Source organism: Artibeus jamaicensis, unplaced genomic scaffold (genome assembly GCF_021234435.1).
Source record: "Artibeus jamaicensis isolate MK-2021 breed Jamaican fruit bat unplaced genomic scaffold, CSHL_Jam_final contig_519, whole genome shotgun sequence".
NCBI classification, from domain to species: domain Eukaryota; kingdom Metazoa; phylum Chordata; class Mammalia; order Chiroptera; family Phyllostomidae; genus Artibeus; species Artibeus jamaicensis.
The window spans coordinates 16,502,900-16,516,745 of NW_026521871.1; positions in this window are offsets into that span (position 1 = coordinate 16,502,900).

Below are 13,846 nucleotides of genomic sequence, written 5' to 3' on the forward strand. Positions count from 1 at the left end.
TCATCAAAGCTGGCAGACTGGTGGACCAAATGCTAAAGCCAAACCACCAAAAAAATGTGTTGGCCCAACAGTGTTTTAAAAAGTGTAAATTAGTTGCTAGTGTTTAAAAATTGGGGGATTTCACATTGATATCATGATTTTCAGCTTTTCTTTGAAAACTTGGAGAGCTGACACTGCAGGGCAGCGGCTGGCTCAGAGCCCCTCTCAGAGGGCTCGTCCCTCTGATCTGCCTCAGCGCCCAGCACCCCTACGGGCACGTCTGGTCTGAGTTTCTGTTCTCCGGCCGCTCCCGCAGTCATCAGTCATGGTCATCGAGTATGTCTTTCCTGTCCTTTGTCTGTACAAGTAACTTTTCTACATTTGAGATCGTCCTGTATTCAGTTTTTCAGTTGCTTCTCATCAGCAGTTTCTTACATGGTTAGAAATTCTCTAAACATGAGCGTTGTCGTACAGTATTCCATGTACCTTATTTCTGACCTTTTGCCATTATCCATGACTGTGATGATCTCTTGTAGATTGCTTAGATTTGGGATCTTTCTGTGTGTGTGAGCCTGGGACGACTGGAATATCTCCACTCATCCAAGTCTCCCCTTCCAAGGCCATCTGTGACCTAGGACCACGGCTACAGTGGCTACTGCTTCTTAATAACCGACCACTAAGTATCAGGACTCTGAGTTCAGGTTCTGAAGCGGTTCTCCATGGAGTCAGGACATTTACCTGTCCACAGATATGGAAGAGGGTCGCCTGGGTGTGATGCCGTGTAGAAGGGAGCAGTTTCCTCTCCTGCCTCCAGAGCCACCAGCTCCCATTCCCCACACTGCCCCTTACACAGGCGACCCTGCAATGACCCAGCCCATCTGCCGTTCTCCCCACCCACCCCTTGCAGTCACCCACCCTTTTACGCTTGCCCACTATGGCAAAATGTCACTTAACCTGGGAATTTCACCTTTCAGAACATGACTCAACATAGAAAAAAGTTGAAAGGACCTTGGCAAAGTCCAAGCTATTGTCATCACCAAGTACATGCAGCAAAGCCTTTGCCTGCAGCCATGACTCATACTTGAGCCCGATTTTAACAAGGTTAGTTATCTGAGATCTCAGCTCCCAGCCAACTAGAAATAATGAATGTAGAGGGGGCAGCAATTAGAGAGGTGGCTGACAGTTTAAAAAAAGTGCCTGTTCACAGTGAAGAAAGAAATGAAAAAGCTATTAAAAAGAAGCCAAAAGAATTAAAAAAACCAAACAGAGCAATCTTTCTTGAGTCCAATGATAAGAGACATCATCTGGCAGGGAAGGGCGGTAGGTAATGCCAAAAAGTGAAGGCCACCAATGACCCAGACAGAGCACAATCTCATTTAGCTCAAGGCCAAGCTGGATCTGAACTGCCCAAGGCTTCAAGGGGTGGAACAACCGGCCCGAGGACACACCGCAAGCGGCACAGAGCACTGGGGGCACATCCCCAAGGCCCCACCACTGCCTGTAGTGCTCTGATCCTTCCCCACACCCAGGGTCATGTTCAAAGCTGCAAACAGGCTGGGGCAGCCCCAGAGTGAGGAGCACGTGAACACAGGAGCTGATATTCCAACCAGACACTGCCGTGGCTGCCACAGAACTAAACATGATGCAGGCAATGGTGAAACAGCTCGGACCGGACTTCTCATCCAGTCCCGAGCTCCACCCGCACCCTGACTAGCAGAAATTCATTAACCCTCTCAACCCCACTCAGCTGAGATGTGGAGATTTCTGTCCCTGTTTTATCTGCCTCGTGGGCAATCTCCACGGCTAACTTTATTTAACACATGAGAGATTTCAAAGCTTTGATTGCTGTGGGGGAGACAGAGAGCAGTGCGGGAAGGACTGGGCCTGCCGACTTGTGAACGTCAGATAATAAAGCTCCATGTTGCACTCAATCATGTGACCAGCCTGCGGGATTATCCAGAACGTTTGCTCTGTGACAAATGGGTGTTAGAGAGGCTTTGTTCTAAAGCTGTGCAAAGGAAAAATTATAAAACAGACAGGAGCTGGTCACTCTATCAAACAGGAGGCCTGGAGTTATCCCTTTGGCCAAGCAATATTTATCATAAATATATTATTTTTTCACATAATGCATCTTTTCTGAGAGTTGTGGCCCCAATGTGCCTGTTGAGGTTACTTTTGCTTTACTCCTGATGAAGGTGCCCATGAGCACCGCCCCATCGCTGTTAAGACAGGCCAACTGGAGACTGGGTAAGAAAGCTGAGGCCAAAATGGCAAAGGGATTCGCCCCCCTGAGCGACTGAATAGCAAAGACGAGGTTCAGGTCCAAACTCTCTCTCTGCTTCCAAGACTTTGTCAGCAGAATGATGGCTCTGAGAGACAGAGGCTCAGAGAAGGGAGGCCAGGGGCCTGAAGCCCTGGGCACTTTAAACGACGCTGTCCATCAAAGCGGGCTGGAAAATGTCATCCTCTTAATGAGCACCTGCTTTTATTTGGAAAAATATCTTGATGAGACATTTGGGGAGAAGAGGGATCACTTGAGGCCATGTCAACAGAGGAGGCAAATTGCTATTTCTTGGAATTGCCCAAGAATAAGCAGACAAGGAAGGATGGGAAGAGAAATGGGGAGGAGATGCCCAGAGGTGTGGCTGCAGAAATGTAGGACGCACTCTGTAAAATGCCTGCGGGGGGCCATCCCGGGGGCAGGGGGGGCTCCTGCAGAGATGGCCCACAGTTCAGAGTCAGGATGCAGCAATCCAACCCCTCCCCCGTCTCCTTGCACACCCTCACAGAGGAAAGCCTAACACACTGGCAAACTTCCCTGCATGCATGGGATTTTGACCAGGAGAGAAATTCAAGTTTCATGTCTGGGCTCATTAAATGCAAAATAAAGAAAACAGGTGACCAATTATAAGGAACTGATCAGCATGGCAGTGGGGAATGTAGCCCAGCATTGAACTAGAAAACCGATTGAATGGAAGATAGCACACAGGCCGCAGGTGTGCAGGTCAGCTTTCCCACGGGGAACCGGGCTGGCATTGCACCTAGGCTGCTTTAAGGCTTGCTTTTGTAAAACTCCCTCATCCTGAGTTGAAACTGCAGATGTTTAATGTATATCTCTGAAGCAACTCCCTAAAGTCTGCACTAAGCCATCCCAAGGATAAAATGTAACCAAATCAATCATTTTTATCATTCCCTTGCATTTGCAACATTTTTTTTTGTTATCTGTAAGAAGTAATCACTTAAAGTAAACCCAAGGATAATGAATGAGAATCTTCTCTGATGTAATGTTACTGGAAAGCAATAAAAGCTTGTCCAGGCAAGGGTTGAGGCATTCTGTCTCTCAGAGAGTGGCTGTGATGTCCCTTTTTCTCCACAGGGCTTCTGCAGTCTGTGTGAATTTGTTCACCGCATCCACAACACACAGACTCTGCAGGCGGGAATCTGCATCCACTGATAAGTTAGAGAAGTCACCCTAAGAAGGAATCCCTCCCAGGAACTCACTGAGATTTGGGGGAGGGGTTTAGACTTCCACGGAGAATGGTCAAGATGGGGCTGTACATTAATATCACCTCTATGACAAGGGACAAGGGACCCCACCTGACATCTGGTTACAAGGCATTCTGGAAAAAAAAAATGTGATTGTCTACTCCTTGGACTTTTTCAACACGCAGTGGAGGAAGCAAACACAGAACCACCAGGTCCAATGGTCTCCCTAAGTTTCCCTGACCCACGCTGGCCTCACCAGCCAAGGCGACTCCCCTTCGATTCTGCTCACATTATGCACGAGAGGATTTCCCACCCTTGATTTTAGCACTGGGGTAGGAGTATTACCTCAGGAACCTATTTTAGAGCTAATTCCACATAAGAGTTCCAACTGCAAGAGAAACAGGAATTTAAAGAGTGGTAGCTCTGAAAATTGAGCACTAGCTGCTGGATCCATTGGTGAGTGATCGGATGGTCCTTTTAAAGAGGTGAGATGAGGGTGGGGCTTTGGAACACAGGGACAGCACTTTAGCAAAATCTCTGGTACCCGTGCCCTGGGAGAGCACAGGGCCAGGGCGTCAGTGTCCTGGGCTCTCATCCCACCACTTCCTCAGCTTTGCTGAGCGACCTTGGGAAAGTCGCTTTAGGCCACTTTCCTCTCCTGTAAAACAACTACAATGACATCTGCTCTCCCAATGTTAAAGCAAATTCAAAGTGACTGTGCCGTGTAGAACGGTGGCATGTTCTGAAGTAACAAGCAGGCAGGCTTGAAAAGTGTGCTCACCCTGATCACCTCCCTCGTGGCAGCTGGAATGGAGGAAAAGTCAGAGAAAGCCCTGGGCCTTTGTTCTAAAGGCCACCCACCCCCACCACGTGCCAAGGACAGGCATAAAGCATGATGTGGAACAACCATGCTCCAGGCTGAGCGGGACCTTTACAGCTATAAGAATGATGGTGGCAACAGCCACCAAATGTGTATGTGAGCCAGTCACTGTTAAAATGCTCGTTGCAGGCATCATCTCATTGGAGCCTCCCAGCAACACTAAGAGGTTGGTACTGTGGTGATTGGGGCCATTTTCACAGAGAAGGAAACTGTAAAACTTGCTCAAAGTTATGCAGCTAGTGAATGTTAGGGCCATGATCTGAACCTGGAAGTCTGCCCCCAGAACCCCTGCTCTCAGCCACTATGCCGCAAAAATAATTATTATAAATGATAGTGTTGTATCATAGTTATGAATACAGTTATACCCTCATACTAAAATAGGAATAGCAATTATTATTACCCATTGCATTAGTTTCTCTCCACAGCTCAGTGAGGAGGACGTTTTATCAATTGGGAAACTGAGGTTCAGGGACCCACTCAGAGTCCAAGGGTCAGAGCTAAGATGTGACATTCTGAACACACATATTTCCAGAGGTATAGTCAGCAGACACAAGCTTACAGAAAATTGTAAAATAATAATTAAAATTATCACCTTGAGATACTGCCTGGCTCCGGGGGACCCTCAGCTGGGACCTGTCTTGCAGACTTAAAGTCCAAATGTGGAAAGGCAGGTTTCCCCCAGCCTTTGTGGGACGCTTCTCAGCTGCAGGAAGCGCAGGCAGGTTCCCTGACCTCCGAATCCAGGTGCAGGTGGCAGGGTGGAGGTGAAACTTACAAAGTGCAAGTGGCAAGAGTAAAAGAAGGTTTCAGATGTCTTCAGATAAATTCCCAGAGGTGAAATAGCAGGGTCATAAAGCAGTTCCATTTTTAATTTTTTAAGGTAACTCCATACTGCTTTGCATAGTGGCTGAAGCAATCTGCATTCCCACCAACAGTGCAAAAGGGCTCCCCTTTCTCCACATCCAGGAGAAAGTACTGCACCAGGACTTGTTTTGACTTACTGATGATGGCCACTGACAGGCGTGAGGCGATAACTCATTGTGGTTTTAATTTGCATTATACAATAGAATACTACTCAGCCATAAAAAAGAAAATGTTTGCCCCTTGCGACAGCATGGACAGATCTGGAGAACTGTCTTATTTCACTTGTTATGCTAAGTGAAATAAGACAGTCAAATAAAAACAAATACCATATGATTTCACTCATATGTAGAGTCTAACAAACAAACTGAACTAACAAGGAAAACAGATACAGTCTCATGGAGAGAGAGCAGGCTGACAGCTGTGGGGAGGGGGTGGTGCATTGGGAGGGTGGAGGGCTCAGGCCTTAGAAAGGAAAAGGACTCGTGGACCCAGACAACAGTGTGGTGACTGTTGGGGAGGAAGACGTGGGTAGATGTGGAGAAAGGTATAGCGAGGATAAATGGTAATGGAAAAAATACAATAAAAATGAACTACTAAAAGTGTGGTTTCAGCCCAATGAGGGAAAATTAATATAATTCAAATGGCAAAAAGGGAAGAATAAAGAATATCTTCAGTTGGAAACACAATTTTTTAATAGAAAAGATGCTAGCCAATTGTTTTCTCCAGGTACCCAGAAAGGTAAAAGAATGGAAAAGATTTCAGCTTGGAAAAAGAAAGCATGTCTCCCATGTGAGTTGAAAAAACACTAGGAAAGCAAGTAAACTAATAGATTTAAGCAGAGAATCAAAACAATGAAAAGGTTATTCGGTAGCTCACAGAATCTCCAGGAGCGTCAGATAACTAGGTTTGCCCAGCCAGGATCAGTATGGTAAATCATGTCACAAAACTGGGTCGATGAAGGTGCTACTGCAGCTGCCACTGGTCACCGACACTCCTACCACACCCCAGGCCTCCCACATGGGGTGGGGCATTGACACAAGAATTGGTGCCACTGGAAACTGAATGTGGCCACTGCTGCCTGCCTCACTTCTCCCATCACCAGCCTCCAAATCAAAGGTGTCATTGCATTGGATTGGAGGATTCTGAGTCATGTGTCACACCTTAGTTGCAAGGGAGGCTGGGAAGAGAGTGGCTGACATTTTTAGCATAGAGTGACCAATTCATCCTGATTTGCCTGGGGGAGTTTGTCTTTAAACTGCCAGTCCCATATCCTGGGACCACCTCAGGCCCAGCTGGGACAGCGGATCACTCTCTGATGGGGATGGTGAGCCCTGGCTGGTGAGGCAGGGAGGTTCCAAACTACAGGAAGTTCACATTCTGAGTGGCTACAAAGAATGGGATATACCCACCACATTCTCCAAAAGAGGCCACAAAGATTCCAGTCCTGATGCACTTGAGGAAGAAATGACACCTGCCTAAAGGCAGAGAAGTAGGCCGAGTGAACTCTTACACACTTTCTCGGTTATAGAATGCTAGAATTCTGGAGCACCATGAACTTGTAATGCTGCTATGATTCTTCCCAATGCTGACTTGTGCAGGCCCTCAAAGCATTACATAGAACTGTTACCCAGAGCTCCACCGCTGCTAGTGGAGAACCAAAATGAATTTAATAACCTGAAATGCAACACTATTTTTCACTCCCCGGAGTAAATAGGATGACTCAGAATAAAAATTTCTTCCCAAAAGTAAGCCTCACTCTGCAAGTGTTCCTGGAATCTACAATTGCTACCCCCAGGGGACATGGGACAGGTACAGGGGCTGAGTTGTGGGTATATCAATTGCTCATCAACTGTTCTTTTCCTAATCCTCCTCCTCTCCTGAGGAAGTTAGGGAATCCCACCCCACACTGAGCCCCATGGCTAAGAATAAGCATGTGACCCCAATCTGGCCAATCACTGAACCCCATTGCCCAAGCCCCGCTACCATGAACCAAGCCAGGCCAATCAGCCCTCCCCTGGGGTTTCCTCATTTTGAGCCAGGACAGAGGAGCCCTGCTTTGGGCTCTTGGCATCAGAAGAACTTGAGGCTAAGACGCAAGCAGTCATCTTTCCTGTTCTGTGGAGGAAGCCTGCTGGCAGCAAGAAACGGAGCCCTTGGGAGATGAGCAGACACCTGAGAGATGGGGAGTAAGACAGAGCGAATCCTAGTGGCATCAAACTCCTGCTGTGGTCCCTGAGGTCCTGCTTCCTGCGAGGGACTCCCCATCCCTTTCTAGCCTGTGAGCCCACCAGGTCTCGTTGCTACTGATAAAGCCCTTGACTAGCATGCAAGCTGAAGGCAGGGGAGTTATAAAGTCATTGGTGGTCAATGACTGGAATGTTACACTCTGTAAGTTGCTCTGGGCATGTTGGTATAAAGGCACTCACATTAAATGGAAGATGAAGCCAACAGTCAGCCAGTTTACACTAACACTCTCATCTTTTATTTAAAAATATATTTATTGATTTGAGAGAGTAAGGAAAGGACAGAGAAAGAAACATCGATTGGTTGCCTCCAACTAGGCTTTCTCCAACTAGGGAGAAACTAGATACATTCTCCAACTAGGGAGAAACTAGATACATTCTCCAACTAGGGACTGAACTCACAATCCAGGTATGTGCCCTGACCAGGAATCGAACCGCCCATCCTTTTGGTTTATAGGATGGGCAACGGAGCCAGGGCAACACTCCTATCTTAACCTCTCGGAAACTGAGTCTCCTCCCCTAAAAACAGGCTAATAAATAGAACCAGCTTCAGAGGGTTGTTGTGCAACTTTGGTGGGATGACACGTGGAAAATCCTTCCATCTTGAAGACTTGATAGTTTGGGGTTACACTCCAAACTTTTGGTGTGTGAGGTGGCTGAGTCAGCTGACTTCTGGCAAAGTCAGCTGTGGTCCTCTCAGGTTCTACAGGTGGTAAGGACAGGTTAGACTCCCTACCAGGCTACAGACTCCAAGTCCACTGCTGCTTCCACACCGGCACCACCTCATGAAGGAAGGAGGTGCCCAGGTGATCTGGGGCTGGTGGAAGAAGAAATGGATGAACAGGCGAGAGGCACAGGTGAGGGAGTGACAGCTGTGAAAGGCCCCCACTAAGGGCTGTTTGGCTGCTTCAGTGGGTTCCTTGGCCAGACAGGCAGACAGAGCCGGCCTTCCCCAGAGCCCAAGGAATGAAGAGGCTCCTTGGAAAGTAGTGGGAGCACCCAGACAGGTCTCAGAGGGAATCAGATCACCAGGGGCATTTCTTCTGCAGTGACTGATGGCAGCAGCAATGCTCAGTGTCTACCTGAATGGTCCCAGTTCCTCTTTAGCTAAAGAGTTGGAAGAATCGAGAGGAAAGGAGGAAAACTGGGCAAGGGAGGGAGAAAGCCAACTGCTGAGTTGGCACTAGACTTGAGACACCAGGCACACAGAAATCCATTCCTGCCTAGACTTCAGACAGAATCTAAAACCGATTCATTTCATTGCAAATTAAACTCCCAATATTCTAAGTGCTCAGCCTCTGGGAACGCCATGAGTTCTTCAGGCATCATAAGTCAGAGGTATACAGAATTATGTCATTATAGCCCCCAGTTTAAAAACTAGCTTGAGCCAGGAGAAAAAACATTAGCCACATGTAAACAAAAAAATATATCAGGGAGTTTGTATCTATGTAAGTAGTTGATACAAAGAATTAAAATGTGAAAAAAAGAGAAGAAAATATCCTCCAGGAGAGAAAATAAACATCGACTAACAGAAAAAATGTTTGGCATGGAAATTATTATGCTCATTGAAGTAAATCAGGCAGAGAAAGACAAATACCGTATGATCTCACTTATGTGCGACATCTAATCAGCAAAATAACAAACAAAATAAAAACAGAAACATAGATACATAGTACAGACTGTCAGAGGGGAGGGGGTTGGGGAACTGGGTGAAAAAAGCTGAAGAGATTAAGCAAAAAATATATACAACACATCAACATGGACAAGAGCACGGCGCTCGCGGGAGAGAAAGGGGGTGGAGGGCGGTGGAAGTGGCAAAGGAGGGCTCAACAGGAGAGCAAAGAGACTGGACTCGGGGGGTGAGCACTAGGTACAGGATGCAGGGGCGGTTTTACTGAGGTGTGCCCTTGACACCTGTATGGTTTTATTACCAATGTCACCCTAATAGATTCCATAAAAGACAAAGAAGTAAATAAATCATTTTTTAAATATTTGGCATCACAAATTACCAAAGAAATGTAAGTAGAAACCATGATGTACCAACATATACATTAAATTAGCAAAATGAATAAATAATGATAAAGCCTAGTGATGGCAAAGTTGTAGGAAAATTGGTAAGTTCAAATATTGCTAATGGCAGAGTATGTTGGAAAGTAACTTGGAAGTGTTACTTGAGCCATAAAATTATAGATGCCCTGTGACCCAGTGATCACACTCCGCAGAATTTTTTCTACAAGAATCTGAAAGCCCAGTGTCTAGAGAGGTTGGCACTGCAGCATAATTTGATGGTGCACCAAGAAAAGTTTAAAAAACAATCTAAATATCTACAATATGGAAGGAATTCAACAAATTATAATATGCCCTGCAAACAGAATATTTTGGAGCCATTGGAAATTATAATAGTGAGAGTTATGTAACAACTTAGGCAATGTTTTTAATATGCCTGGTGCAAAAAAAATGTACAGAGGTGAGCTGCAATTATGGGAAGTTTTTATTTTTCAGGGGTGCAAGAATAAAACAAGCTCAGAATAATGAAAAATGCCGTAAGTTGGTAAGGTAGCGGGGAGTGGGGGATTCTCGGCTTCTCATCAAGGCATTGGGGTCAGTATCTGTCTGTCTCCTCTCTCTCCGCAGTCGGCAGGGAGGAGGAGATTCTGTAGGGGAAGAACAGTGTGCACAGGGCAGGCTCAGGGCAGGCTCCTCTTCCCTTCTCCCTTCAGCTCAGGGCTCCAGGGGCGTGTGACCTCCAGGGGCAGAAGCCCCAGGTGGAAGGAAAATGCCTCAGTGGAAGTCAGAGATGGAGAGCACCTTCGGGCCAGCACGGCCCACATCCACTTTATCAACAGGCCCCGCAAGAGACCCAGGCTTTCAGCACACGGAGATTTATTCAAAGAGACCACAGGGACCCAAGCAGGGAGGAAGCCTGAGAATCATCAACTAACCTCACAGTCCCTTGGGTTTTCGGTCTGTAAAGGACTTCTGAGTCTTTGGTCTCCTCTGAGACTCACGAGAATTGTGGAAGGAGGTAGAGTGGAGCAGATCCTCTCGGGAGGAAACCGAGGCTCAGAGCAATGAACACCCTCCCCAGGGCCGCACAGGCTGTAAGCGGCAGAGGTGGCAGAGGCCAGGCTGGTGACTCCCGAGCCCACGTTCTGTTGTTAAAGAGGGAGGTTACTGGCAAAAGCCAAGCTCCTCCCCCAAAGCCCAATTTCCCTCGAAGCCTCCATAACAAGCAGACATCTGGATTCACCGGAAATTTCCCATGGGCAAGAACACTGGCTGTCTAGACCTGAGCTTTCCAAACTCACCTGGAGGTCCCTGGGGACCGTCCCTGAGTTTCAATGTCCGCAGGTCCAGGGTGGGCCCAAGACTTTGCACGTCTGACCAGCTTCCCGGGGACATTCATGCTTCTGCTCTGAGGACCACACTCTGACAACCAGTGGTCTGGAAGTCTTGGTGTTTGAGGTTAAAGATAGATTTGGGACAGAAAGGAGGAATGGTCTTCATGGATGCCAAGGAGAAAATCCATCCTTTTGCTCCCAGCAGGGAAGTGCAATGAGAGCAGAGGATGGGGCAGGGGGAGGAAGGCCGTGGCTGTGAGAAGGAACCTGTCCTGCACTCGAGCACCAGCTGACCTCGAAGCCACTAGAATCACGAGTGCTCAGTGTGAGTCGTTTGGGGACTGTGGAGATTGAGGGGGTGAGAGACTGAGTGTCGTGTGGGAACGGGGGTGGGACACACAGCCAACCGTGGGCAGACGGGCAGGCTGGCAATCTGGATTCCAGCCACCTGGAAGTTAGTGGGACAAGCTGTGGACGTCCAAGGCTGTGGTTTCAGGGGACTGAGGATATGTCACAAAGCTCCTGCAGGTAGAGCCACCTGACACACAAATTGGGTGGATGGATGGAGAGGGCAGTCTTTTGTGGCATCTATCAAGCCCTGGCACAATTTCACTGTCCTGCATTTGTGAACATGGAGTGAAGGAAATGGTCTCGTTCAATGGCAGCACTGCCCTCTGGGCACAGGGAGGGAGGTGCAGACCTGGGCCAGCACCCTGAGCCGCAGTGGCTGGTGCAGACCTGGGCCAGCACCCTGAGCCGCAGTGGCTGGTGTGATGGTGCCTGAGGGGACACCGCAGGAGACAGATTCCTTCAGGGAGGGCTTCAGCACCTTCCAGAGCCCTCTGTTAAAATGCCCTCAGAAAGCTGATCCACCCACGAGCCCGACAAATATCCACAAAGCATCAACCAAGTGATATAAAACCTTTGCCAGTCAGGAGCTGATGCTTTAGTGGGTTTTAATTGGCAGATGACCCATCTCATTTTAATTTAAAGTGGCCAACAGAGTGAAGAAGCAGGGAGCTGAATTATAACTTGATGAATTGGGGATTTCATTCTAGCTGTTAGCAGACTAGAGCTGTTATGATGGGTGGGGGTACTTGTCAGAGAGGCTGGCGTGGCCCAGAGCTGTCCATGGGCAATGTGACTCTTGAGAGCCAGAGTCCTCATGCCAAGTGTCAAAGGGGTGTATTAGTGGTATGAACTTGGGGGAAGGGGAGAGGCAGCAGGGGACACAGGAAAGATGGGGACTCGGGCAGCCTGGGTGTTCTGAAAATGCTTGCTCTGAAAGGCACTGCAGAGAAGGACCCCTGGTGATCCTGCTGAAGGACTTCAAGGGGGTGCTGAGGAGTTAGGGCCAGTGCTTCTGGGAGCCCACCCCAGACATCCCAGAGGTCTCATTGTTAAGGAAAGCATGTTTGCAGTCAGTTTGAGAGTGGCTCTGTATGTCTCGTTGTGCTAGAAAGTTTTCACAAGCCCAAATGGCAACAGAGGCAGGGAAAGAAAGCTCTTTAACAAATAGCCCAGGCTATTAATTACCCTGCAGGAGGAGGACTAGTGACTTGGAGTCACAGAATTTGGACTCTGCTGCCTGATGGCTGTGCAAACTCAGCAAAGTCATTTCCTTACTTGTGAAAAGGCACTAACACCAAAATTCTCGCCTCTGAGAGGCAGTGGAGAGAGGCGATTAGAGGCCATGACTCTGAAGCCTGCCTGCTGGGAACCAAATCCTGGCTCTGCCACATACAAGCTGTGTGACTTTTGGCAGGTTAACTAACCTCCCTGTGCCTCAGTTTCTTCAGTAAAATGAGGCTAATATTCATTTCTATCTGACAGGATTCCTTGTAAGAATTGAACAGGATAATATGTTTGAAGCATCTAGAACAATTTCTGGCATTTAGCAAGTGCTACATAAGTGTTTATTTATTTAAAAGGTGACCAAGTGGGATATTTCATTGTCAAACCAATCATCTGCCACTGCCTATGTAAGGGAAGGGTGGTGGTTTCTAGAATGAATTTACTGCAGGTGCCAGTATCATGGCATTTCCCTGTGGGTGAGAGAAGAGCTGTGCCTCCCAAAACAATAGGGGGTAGGGGAGCTCAGGAGAGGCACTGGGTAGGCTGGGGAGGGCTTGCAAGATGGCATGGGTGAATCATCCCAGGCTGTATCTCTGCTGAGCTGTAGTTGATGGAGTTTTGATACCATCTTCAGGAGGTCCCTGGAGTTCAGGGGTATGCAAGGACAGGCCTAGGGCCCAGCCCTTCCAAGAAGCCTGAGGGAACAGCTGGTGGGAACAGCCTACAATGCCAAGCAGGGAGAGCAGCCTGCACAAACGGTGGGCCCCGTGCTCCAAGTGAATTGTGGCCTCCCCAAATTCACAGATGGAAGCCCTGGCCCACAGTGGGACTATCTGGAGTGAGGAAGTAATAAAGGTTAAATGTGGTCACAGGGCTGGGGCCCTGATCTAATAGGATCATGTCCTTATAAGAGGAGATGCCAGAGAGCTCACTCTCCTTCTCTGCCTTTTGAGGACACAGTTTGAGTAACTGGTCCATGGCCATTTTTTTATGGCAGCCCAAGCTAAGACACCCAGGATGCCTGCATGTCCCCGGGCACCAGGGCACTCTGGAGGGCTGCCTGCCAGAGCAAGGGATCCCCAGAGCTGTGCGTGGCGGAAGGATCCAAGGTCAGGCAGAGCGCAGCTGGGAAGGCCAGGGCACAGGTCCCCATGGAGCATTCCCCAGAGAGAAATGGGTTAGGGGGTCTGCCGTTTGTCCTCACAGAAGGGACAGCTAAACATAGCACTAGATGAGACATGGGCATCACCTGGAAGCCTGTCAGAAACGCAGTCTCAGCCCCCACCCCAGGCCAGCTGGGTCAGAGTCTGGAATTTAACAAGGCCCTCAGGTGAGCCATGTACCTGTAGAGGTTTAAGAAGCCCTGGTTAACAAGGACCCAGCTCAGGAAATGTTTACATATGGGCACACTCACCCAGACATGTATCATCTCTCCAGCGCCCCAGCAGGCTAGTTCCCCAAAGAAAACCAAAGCCTGG